This window comes from Chrysochloris asiatica, unplaced genomic scaffold (genome assembly GCF_000296735.1).
Source record: "Chrysochloris asiatica unplaced genomic scaffold, ChrAsi1.0 scaffold00200, whole genome shotgun sequence".
Taxonomy (NCBI): Eukaryota; Metazoa; Chordata; class Mammalia; order Afrosoricida; family Chrysochloridae; genus Chrysochloris; species Chrysochloris asiatica.
Genome location: NW_006408718.1, coordinates 4914141 through 4924327, shown reverse-complemented (window position 1 = coordinate 4924327; position 10187 = coordinate 4914141). Strand labels below are relative to the sequence as shown.

General features: G+C 38.2%; 1 pseudogene; it reads left to right on the top strand.

Annotated features, from left to right (window-relative positions):
• The first annotated feature begins 7759 nt into the window (after window positions 1–7759).
• Window positions 7760–9206, top strand: LOC102810536 (annotated as a pseudogene).
• Window positions 9207–10187: the final 981 nt, after the last annotated feature.

Here is a 10187-nt window from a genome sequence, read left to right as displayed (position 1 = left end):
GAGAAAGATGAGGCTGTCTGCTCCCATAAAGATTTACAGCCTCGGAAACCCTGTGTAGGGTCGCTATGAGTCGGAACCGACTCCACGGCACAAAAAACAACAATATATATATAGTATGTATGTATAAAAGGAGTTCTGGTAGCGTAGTGGTTACAAATCAGGCTGTGAACCTCAAGGTCAGCAGTTCGAAACTACCAGCTGTTCCGTGGGAGAAAGATGAGGCTTTTTGCTCTAGTAAAGATTTACAGCCTCAGAAACCCTGTACAGGGTCACTATGAGTCAGAACTATGTGTCGGAACCGACTCGAAGGCAGTTAACAATACAAATATGTATATGTATGCGCATATACATATATATATGCGCATACATATACATATATGCATTTATATATATTAAACCCACTGTCAATGAGTCAATTCCAACTCATACATTTCCAAGTCTGCATATCTTTATGGGAGCAGACTTACAGTTTCATATTTCTCCCTAGAAGCAGCTGGTTGGTTTGAACGAACCACTGTGACCTAATGGTTAACAACCCAATGCCTAACCCATAGCACTGCCAGAGCTCCTGCATATAGGATAAGCATTGATCTGGTATTGACAGACAAGTCGGCAGTTCAAAACCACTATCCACACTTGGTCACCCTTTACAGGGTCACTATGAATCAGACCTGACTCGTTGACACACACAACAAACAGATATAGATATAGAAATAGTGATAGATATATAGACCGAGATGAAGTTGTTAAAACAGTACAAGGGAACAATGAAGGGTTTAAAATAAATTAGGGTGTGCACCAGCGTTGTATCCTTTCACCATACTTACTCAATGTGTATGCTGAGCAACTAATACAAAACAGCTGGATTAAATGAAAAAGAACGTGACATTGGTGTTGGAAGAAGACTCACTAACAATCTGTGATATGCAGATAATACAACCTTCTTTGCTGGAATGAAGAGGATCAAAGACTACAGCATTCAGTATGAATTTCACCTAAATGAAAAGAAACAAAAATCCTCACAACTGGACCAGTAAATTACATCACGTTAAATAGAGAAAAGATTGAAGTTGCCGAAGACTTAATTTTGCTTGGATCCACATGGAAGCATGGTCTTTAATCCATGCTGAGTTGGGTTTTGTATAAGGTGTGAGGTAAAGGTCTTGTTTCAGTATTTTGCATATCACTTTCCATTTCTGCCAGCAGCATCTGTTGAAGAGACTATCACCTCCCTATGCAATATTATTTAGGTGCTTTGTCAAAAATCAGTTGGCTGTATGTGGATGGGTTAATTTCTGGATTCTCAATTATGTTCCATTGATCAATGTATCTTTCATTGTACCAGTACCAAGCTGTTTTGACCACTGTAGCCGTGTAATAAATTTTGAAGTCGGGGAGTGAGAGGTTTCCAACCTTATTCTTCTTCTTAAGCAGTGCTTTGCTTATCCTGGGTCTCTTTCCTTTCCATATAATATTTGTAATTGTTTTTTCCATCTCTGAAGAATGTCATTGGAATCTGGATTGGGAGTGCATTATTTGTATAAATTGCTTTGGGCAGTATTGACATTTTCACAATGTTAAGTCTTCCTATGCAGGAGTATGGTACATTCTTCCATTTTTATAGGTCTCTTCTGGTTTCTTGTAATAGTGTTTTGTAGTTTTCTTTGTATTGGTCCTTTGTTTCTCTGGTTACATTTATTCTTAGATATTTCATCCTTCGGGCAGATATTGTAAATGGTATTGCTTTTCTAATGTCCTTTTCAGTGCTACTGTTTTTGGTATAGAGGAAGCCAACTGATTTTTGTATATTCACCTTATAGGCTGCCACTTTGCTGAATCTTCCAATGAGGTCTAGTTTTTCCACAGAGTCTTTGGGGTTTTCTATGTATAGGACCATATTGTCTTCAAATAAAGAGTTTTACTTCTTTGCCAATTTGGATGCCTTTAATTTCCCTGTCTTGCCGTGTAGCTCTTGCTAAGACTTCCAGCATAGGAGTGTTGACAAAGGGCATCTTTGTCTGGTTCCTGTTCACAGAGGGAAGGCTTTCAGTTTCCCTCCATTGACAGTAATGTAGGCTATTGATTTTGTATACATGCTCTTAATTATGTTGAGGAATTTCCCTTCAATTCCTACTTTGTTGAGTGTTTTTAATCAGGAATGGATGTTGGATTTTGTCATGTGCCTTTTCTGCATCAATTGATATGATCATGTGATTCTTTTCTTTTTTATTATTTATATGGTGTACTATGTTGATCATTTTTATAATGTTGAACCATCCTTGCATCCTTGATATGAACCCCACTTGGTCATGATTTATTATCTTCTTGATGTGCTGCTGGATTGTGTTGGCTAGAATTTTGTTGAGAATTTTTGCATCTATGTTCATGAGTGATATTGGTCAATAATATTCTTTCTTAGTGATGTCATTCCCTGGTTTTGGTATCAGGGTTATGATTGTTTCATAAAATGTATTAGAAAGTTTTCCATCCTCCTTTATGTTATGGAGTAATTTGAGTAGAATTGGTGACAGCTGTCCCTGAATGTTTGGTAGAACTCACCAGTGAAGCCAACTGGGCCAGGTCTTCTTTTGGTTGGGAGTTTTTTGATGACCTGATCAATTTCTTTTTTTGTTATGGGTCTGGTCAGGTTTCCTACTTCACTCTCTGTAAGTTTAGGCAGGTCTTGTTTTTCTAATAATGTATCCATCTGTTCTAACTTTTCAAATTTGTTTGAGTACAACTTTTCATAGCATTCTCTTATTATCCTTTTGATTTTATTTGGTTCCATTGTGACATCACACGTGTGGTTTCTAATGCATATTATTTGTGTCTTTTGCCTGTTGTCTTTTGTTAGGTTCGCCAACCATCTGTCAATTTTGTTAATCCTTTCAAAGAACCAGTTTCTTGTCCTGTTGATTCTTTCTACAGTTTTTCTATTTTCGATCTCATTTATTTCTGCTCTAATCTTTATTACTTCTTTTCTTTTGATGGCTGTAGGTTCCCTCTGTTGGTCTGTTTCTAATTGTTTTAGATAATGTGTTAATGTGTAATTTTGGTTTTTTTTCTTCTTTTTTTCATGTGCGCTTATTGCAATAAATTGTCTTTTCAGCACTGTTTTCGCCATGTCCCTAAGATTTTGGTATGTTGTGTTTTTGTTCTCAATTGTTTCTAGGAACTTTGTGAGTTCACGTTTAATTTCTTTTAATAACACCAGTCACAGGGTGTTATTCAGTTTCCATGTATTTGACTTTATTTCCTTGGTCTTCTTATTGTTGATTTCTAATTTGTTAGCATTGAGGTCTAAGAAGATGCTTTGCAGTATTTTGATATTTGTAAATTTTTGGAGGTTTGTTTTGTGGCCTAAGACATGGTCTATTCTGGAGAATGTTTCATGTGCACTGGCAAAGAATGTGTTGGGTTGAATGCTCTGTGCGCATCTCTGAAGTCCAGTTGGCTGATTGTATTGTATAGTTCTTCATCTTCATCAAGTTTCTTTCTGAAACTTGAAACTTGAAAGCAGTGTATTGTAGATTCATCAATTTCTGTCTTCAAATCTATTGTTGTTGTTATTGTTGTTGTTGTTGTTGTTTGGTGCCATCAAGTCGGTACCGACCCATAGTGACCTTATGCACAGCAGAACGAAATGCTGCCCGTTCCTGGGCCAACCTCAATATTGTTGCCACGCTTGAGTCCATCAAAGATGCCACTTGGCCAATCCATCTCGTTGGGGTTCTTCCTCTTTTTCTCTGACCCTCCACCTTACCAAACATGATAGCCTTCTCCAGTGACTGCTCCCTCCTGACAATATGTCCAAAGTATGAGAGACGAAGTTTGACCATCTTGGCTTCTAAGGAGCACTCTGGCTGCACTGCTTCCAAAATGGATCTATTGGTTCTTATGGCAGCCCATGGCACTTTCAATATTCTCCTCCAACACCATAACTCAAAGGCATCATTTCTTCTACAATCTTCCTTATTCACTGTCCAGCTTTTGTATGCATGTGATGTTATTGAAAATACCATGGCTTGGGTCAGGTGCACCTTAGCCTTCAAACTGACATTTTTGCTCTTTAACAGTTTAAAAAGGTCTTGTGCAGCAGATTTACCTAATGCAATACGTCATTTTATTTCTTGACTTTGATGCATTAGATACTAAAATCTGAAGCCCAGAAGATTTGTGGAATGATATCAAGAACATCATACATGCAAACGCAAAAGGTCATTATGGGGGTCAGTAAGCAACATCATGAGAAATAGAGAAAAGATTGAAGTTGTCCAGGATTTCATTTGACTTTGATCCACAATCAAAGCACAGTGAGAAAATCAAAGGACACATCATATTGAGCAAACTACTGCAAAATAGTTAAAAGGCAAAGACATCATCTTGAAGATTTAAGATGTGCCTGACTCAAGCCAAGGTATTCTCAATCAACTCTTATGCATGTGAAAGCTGGACAATGAATAAAGAAGATGGAAGAAATGATGCCTTTGAATAATCCTGTTGGCAAAGAATACTGAATATGCTATGGACTCACAGAAGAACAAACAAATCTGTTTTGGAAAAAGTGCAACCAGAATGCTCTTCAGAAGCAAGGGGGAGGCAACTTAGTTTCATATATTTTGGACATGTTATCTGGAGGGGACTGGTCATCATGCTTACTAAAGCATAGTCAATGAAAATAAAGAAGACACTCCACAAGATGTATTAACACAGTGGGCGATCAGTTGTTAACTTGAAAATTAAAGGCAGAAGTTCAAACCTACCCAGCTCCTTGGAAGAAAAGTCTGGAGAACTGCTTCTATAAAGATAACAGCCAAGGAAACCCAATGGGACACAGTTAGGGGTTGACTCCATGGAAGCTAGCAACCACATAAAGAACAATAAATGGGTCAGTTGTCAAAATCTGAGTAAAATCTGTACATTAAATAATAACAACAACAACAAAAGGTCATTGAGAAGACAGCAAAGAAGGAAAAGACCACACTGGATATCAGAAGAGACTCTGAAACTTGTTCTCCAGCATAGAGATGCTAAAGCAAATAGAAGAAATGAGAATGTATAAGAGCTGTCAGAAAGTTTCAAAGGTCAGCTACAGAAGATAAAGTAAAATATTACAATAAAATGTGCAAAGATATGGAGTTTGAAAACCAAAAGAAAAGAACACACTCAGCATTTCTCAAGCTTAGGGAACTAAAGGAAAAAAAAATGTTTTTAAATTTAAATTTGGTTTGAACTGTAAGGTCAGGAGTTCAGCGCATCAGCCACTCCTCAACAACCCTATACAGGGTGACTATAGGTTTGAACTGACCTGATGGCACTTAACAACAATGCAACAAAGGTTGAATATTGAATGGTGCATAAAGCATCAAAAAAAAAAAAAGATGAAGGAATACACAGAGTCACTGTACCAAAAAGCAATGGTCCATGTTCCACCATTTCAAGGGATAGCATATGACCTAGAGTCAATTATACTGAAGAAAGAAGACCAAGGTGCATTGGTGACATTATCAAAGAACAAGGCACTAGAATTGATGTAATACAAATTGAAATATTTCAACAAATTAATGCAGCACTGGATTACTTATTTACCTACGCTGAGAAATTTGGAAGACAACAACTGTTCAACTGACTGGAAGACATTCGTAATGGTGTCCATTCCAAAGAGAGGTGACCAAATGGAATGCAGAAATCATCATACAATATCACATGCAAGAAAAATCTTGCTAAAAATAATACAAAAAAATGGCTAAAACCATACATTGACGGAGAACTTTCAGCGGTTCAGGCAAGATTCAGAAGAGGACATGGATCAAGGGATCTCATTGCTGACATCATATGGATTTTGGTTGAAAGCAGAGATTGCCAGAAAGATGTTTACCTGTGCGTTATTGACTATGCAATGGCTTTCAGTTGCATGGATCATGACAAGCTATGGACAACATTGTGAAGAATAAGTATTCCAGAATACTTAACTGTGTTTATGAGGAAATAGAACACAGACAAAGATGCAGTTGTTCAAACACAGCAAGGGAACACCAAATGGTGTTATTAATAACCCATTAATAACCTGCAATATGCAAATGATACAACCTTGTTTACTGAAAGTAAAGAGGACTTAAAATACTTACTGATGAAGATTAAAGGCCACAGCCTTTAGTGTGGTTTGCACCTCAATGTAGAGAAATCAGAAATCCTCACTGCTAGACCAATAAATAACCTCCATATCAATGGGGAAAACACTGAAGTTGTCAAAGATTTCTTTTTGTTCAGATCAACCATCACCACTTATGGAAGCAGCAGTCAAGAAATCAAAGGATGTATAGCATTAGGAGTCCTGGTGTGGTGCTTGTCAGTGGTTCAAACTCACCAGATGCTCCTTTGAAACCCTATACAGTGTCACCATGGCTTGGAACCAACTCAATGGCACATAACAATAACAACATTGTAATAGGCAAATCTGCAGCGCAAGACCTCTTTAAAGTGTTTAAGAGCAAAGATGTCAGTTTGAGAACTAAGGTAAGTGTGACTCAAACCGTACCATTTTCAATAATCTCATATGCATGTACAAGTTGGACAATGAACAAGGAAGACCATAGAAGAATTGATACATTTAAGTTATGATGTTGGAGGAGAACATTCAAAGTACCATGAACCACCAAAAGAACAAAGCAATCTATGTTGAATGAAGTACAGCCAGATGCTCCTTGGAAGCCAGGATGGCCAGACTTTACCTGTCATACTTCAAACATTTGTCAGGAGGAAGATTTCATGTTTGGTACCGTGGAGGGTAGGAGAAAAAGAGGAAGTCCCCCAATGAGATGAATTAGCTCACTGACAACAGTAATAAACTCAGGCATAGCAGTGATTGCGATGTTGGTGATGGATCTGGCCATGTTTTGCTCTATTGACTCATAGCATCGCTATGAGTTGGTCCAAACTCAATGGCACCTAACAACAACAAGCGCTGTTGAAACCTGCCCACCAGCATGACTCAGATGGTATTTACTGGCATAGCTTCCTGTATCGCATCAACACACAAGTCAACAAAGTACAACAAACTGACAGATGGCTTGTCATTAGAAACCCTATATAGAGCCACTATTACTTGGAATCTACTTAATGGAAGTGGAAAGAAGTATCTACTCATTTGCCTGTTAACAATAAAATCCATTGTCACTGCAGTGCTTTCAAGGTCTTTGACAAGGACTTTTTTTGGATCACCACAACTTGCTCAAATATTTCACTCCAGTTCTCCTCATGCTCTGTACACATGATTTACTTTGATGTATGTGATCTTATCTCCCACTCCTTTTTCTTTTCTTTGACATTTATTGTGAATTGGGTAATGATTTACAGAGCAAATCATCAGTCTTACATTCAACAATTCATACACATTCTCTTTTACTTTACTGATGGTACTACAATTAATTCAGTTTGACCTCTGACTATGGCTTTGTATTTATCTTTCTCTTTCTCTTTCTCTCTCTCTTTCCTCCTCTTTTTCGTCTGCTATTCATTTGACAGGTTAGTATTTTCTCACCCTAACTCTATTTTCCCAATACACAATCAAGACACTTCATCCATAGAAAGAGAACACAATATCTTCCAAGCAAGAATAAATTATAGAGGCCAACATCCATTTTGTGTCTGTTCCCTGTGGGACGTGGTGGTATCCGTTGGGTCAGAAAAGTGAGAGATTTTTGTCTAATTTTTCTTGCTTGTTTTCTCCTCCCTTTTATTTTGTCAGTAGAATGTAGTTATGGGTCACAAGAAGAAGAAGCAACTGAAGCCATGGTGCTAGTATTGCAAAAGAGTTTTGATGATGAGAAGATCCTTATACAGCACCAAAAAGCAAAGTATTTTAAAAGGTATATGTATCATAAGAAATTGTATACAGGACCTGGCTTAGCTATTCATTGCATGCAGGTACATCAAGAGACAATAGATGCTATACCAAATGCAATACATGGGAGAATAACATAGAGTTGGAAATATATGCTATAGAAGGTATTCCAGAAAAAGATATGGATGAAAAACTGCAATTTCTTTAACAAAAACTGTCAGAGAGTCAAAAAAGCAGCAAGATGATTCTAATGAATATGATGATGACTCTACAGCTTCAACTTCATTTCAACCACAGCCTGTTCATCCTCAATAAAGTTATATCCCTCCAATGGCACAGTCAAGTCTGCCGCCTATTCCAGGAGCACCAGGAATGCCACCAGGCACACCTCCATTAATGCTAGGTGTTCCTCCTTTGATTCCAAGAATGCCACCAGTATGCCAGGCATGCCACCTGGACTGCATCATCAGACAAAATACACCCAGTCATTTTGTGGTGAAAATATAATGATGCCAATGATGGCTACCTTGTCTCATTCCCCTTGGAGGTCGAGGAGGCCCACTTTGGTAGGAGGGCATTGTTGGTGGTCCTTGCCCATATGGTGGAATGATACCACCTGGACCAGAAATACCACCTTTGATGCCTGGTATGCCACCAGGTATGCCCCCACCAGTTCCGCATCCTGGAATTCCTCCAATGACTCAAGCATAGGCTGTTTCAGCACCAGGTATTCTTAATAGACACCTGCACCAACAGCAACAGTTCCTGCTCCACAGCTTCCAGTTTCTAAGCCAGTTTTCCCGGGTGCTGGACAAGCTCAGGCCACTGTCCAAGGACTGATTGGTATAGATTTTAAGCCCTTAATCCTCCTGCAACAACTACAGAACCCCCAAAGCCTACATTCCCTGCTTATACTCAATCTACAGCTGCAACCACTAGTACAGCAAATAGCACTGCAGCTAAACCAGTGGCTTCAATAACAAGTAAGTCTGCAACACTTACAACAACCAATGCAACCGATAAGTTGATCCATCCAGATGAGGCTATATCACCTGCAGAAAGAAAGGCACAGTTACCTAAATATCAGCATAATCTTCCTCTACCAGGACAGGCTCTCAATGGTAATCCACCTGTTGGACCAAGTAGAGATATGATGCCACCACAGCCAGGCATCCCACAGAAATAAGGCATGAGACCTCCAATGCTGCCTCATGGTCAATATGATGGTCATCATCAAGGCATGCCAGGTTATCTTCCTGGAGATATGCCACCATATGGGCAAGGACCACTAATGGTGCCCCGCTACCAAGGTGAGCCTCTTCGACCTTCAAGGGGAATGAGACCTGTAATGTTGACAAGGTAGCTGTTACTGATTTTACTTCATCCAATCTGTTTGGAGAGTTAAACTTTTCTCAACTTGTGCTGTTTATATAGCCAAGCTTCCATCAATTAAGGCTTCATTTTGACTTTAACAAACAGTTTCTTCCCACATATCAGGAACTATTGGATAGCTATTTTACATGGGAAAGAATATTTGGAATAATAAAGCAGGAACTTTTCCTGAATTTGCAATTTACACCATAAACATTCTTTTTCATGTTTCATCTAGCTTTTAGAAGTAAAGTATAGTAAATGTGGTTCATTAAATTGGGAAGGCACTGGAATTACATGAATGTACCACCCTAATAAAGGCAAGTTCTGTGAGCTTACATGACTATTTGTAAAGTTATGCCTTCACAACATTTGTTTGACTTTATGTCCCCAACCTTGCTTGGTGAGGGCTGAAACTGTTTCCAAGTACCTGTACAATGAAAGTTTTAATATGTAAGGATATTTCATGTATTTAAAGTTCCTCATGTTGCAGAGTTTAAGAAATCTAACCTATCAAGGTCATGAGGCTTTTTTTGTACTGTTAAACTTCATTGTAATAAAATGAGAGGAAAATATATGCCTTTTTGTTCATAATCCAGCTGTGGACCAGTGAATGAAAGGACCAGTGAATGTACAGATGCATGCCACAGCAGATGTCCACATAATAAAATTCATAGTTATCATTGCAAAAAAGAAAAAAAAAAAAGAGTAAATTACATTTACTATATTTTAATATATCATATTAAATCTGTTGTATAATACTGAAGTACTAGTGTCACAGTTATTAAAGCACTGGACTGCAAACTAGTATATCAGCAGTTCAAACCCATCATCCACTACAAATAGAAACTATGGCAGTCTTTTGCCATAAAGATTATAGCCTCAGAAACTCTATGGAGCAGTTTTACTCTTCTACTGTGTCCTATAGGATTGCCATGAGTCAGAAGATCATACCTCCTGCATAATACATGAA